Here is a 1813-nt window from a genome sequence, read left to right on the forward strand (position 1 = left end):
GATCGCTGGTGGTCACCGACACATAGTCTGCCGTATTTCTCCCTGAACAGAGGTGGCGCAACCTCGAGCAACAGGCTACCGACTTTGCTATTTCTACGCGCAACTAGAAGCAAGGAAGAAAAACGCGTAACAACCAATAGCGGCCTCTTTTTTTGATTTTCCAAATCTGGTTGCCTCATCTAAATTTCCCTTCCGGGCCATCATGGCCCTCCTCTTCTCCAACCATTCCACCTGCCGAGGAACTCGTCTGTGTTCCTTCCTTGACATGATACGTACATTTCCTGATAGAGGCGCCACTTGGCTCGGAAAAGCTTCCTGTTTCCGGTTTGGCGCACTCAGCTGAAAAAAAAAGAGTGGTGCGCGACCTCGCGCGAGCGGGCCAAAATCCTGGCATGGCAGCGAGGTCTATGTCATTTTGACGTCACAGTGTCGCGTGACAGGTCTCAAGCGGCAAGCATACTAGGGCCTTAAGCCACCAAAATGGCAGCTGAGGATCATGGGTACTGTGGTATTCAAACCTGTCTGCTATGTCAAAATTATGGAAAAAACATGATTTCTCAGAAAGTTTAATGCGATGGTGATAACATAAATGTGTATGATTGTTACATCATCCATTGTTTCTGGTGTATTTGCAGTTTTTGATTAAACTATTTTAGAGAGGTATTGAGTCAACGGTTTTAACAAAAGCTGAACATCATAACCCTGATGAAGGTAGGATTTATTGCTGGACTGCTGTATTAGACTGCATTACTTTTAGCTAGTTGTACCTAATAAACTGGGAACTGAGTGTGTGCTTGTGTTTGGGCCAAGCTATTTGCTGCTGCAGTAACCTAATTTCCACACTGGGAGCAATAAAATCAATCAGCATGTCAGATGTCACACATATAGTAAACAGAAGATTTTAAAAGAGTGATCTGAGGCTCAGGGCCGTGCCACTTTGAATTAATTAAGTTGGCAGAGGTGAAGCTTTCTGCAGCTGCTGACACAGGCCTGTGTCAGCTGGCAAACGCTGCCTATCAGAATTATAGTCTTAATTATAATGAGTTTGGCCAGACTTCACAGGCTGCTGCTGTCACCCGTTAGCTTGACCCTTTGAACTCAGAAAGGGAAACTCAGTTAGTCAGAGATGTTGGGCTGCTGAGTCAGGCGGAGGTCTATTACACTGACAAATAAGTGACACTCTGCCTTTTGTGATCATGTATAATCCTAAAAATGGGCTAATTATGAGCTTCAGTATGTGGATTGATACAGGTGACTTCAGATAAAAGCCACAGTCCACTTAAGTCACTGCAAACTAAGAAACATTTTTGCTATCAAGATTCTTACAATTGACCCTTCCTAAATCCCGCCCCTCTGTCAATGTCCTCCTTTCCTGTACTTAGATATGATATGTGCTAGGCTAATCTATGTTGAAAAGACAACCACATTTTAAAGATGGTTAAAATATGGCAACATATTTATAGTCTCATCAGTGGGAGGCGTTGAGCTGGACGAAGTCCCTGAGAATGACCTGTCAATCACAGTAGCCCACCCTCAAAGCATACCCTGATTTAGCGTCTATTTTACTGTTCTCAACACTATGGTACTATATGAAATGAATTACGAAAAGAAATGTGGACCACGACCAATTTTCCAACCGCAAATTAAACTCTGGTCATTGAACCTGTTTCAACAACAGTCAACAATAAATAGTTTTCTTGTTAGGAATAAAGCTTTTAATGTCGGTCATAATGGACAATGGACTTGGACAGCCTAATATTTCCTGAGATGGCCCGTGGTGTACAAAGTCTTAGAAACACTGGTATATTTGACT

Source organism: Morone saxatilis, unplaced genomic scaffold, assembly GCF_004916995.1.
Source record: "Morone saxatilis isolate NCDOM2014 unplaced genomic scaffold, NCSU_SB_2.0 Contig5, whole genome shotgun sequence".
Taxonomy (NCBI): domain Eukaryota; kingdom Metazoa; phylum Chordata; class Actinopteri; family Moronidae; genus Morone; species Morone saxatilis.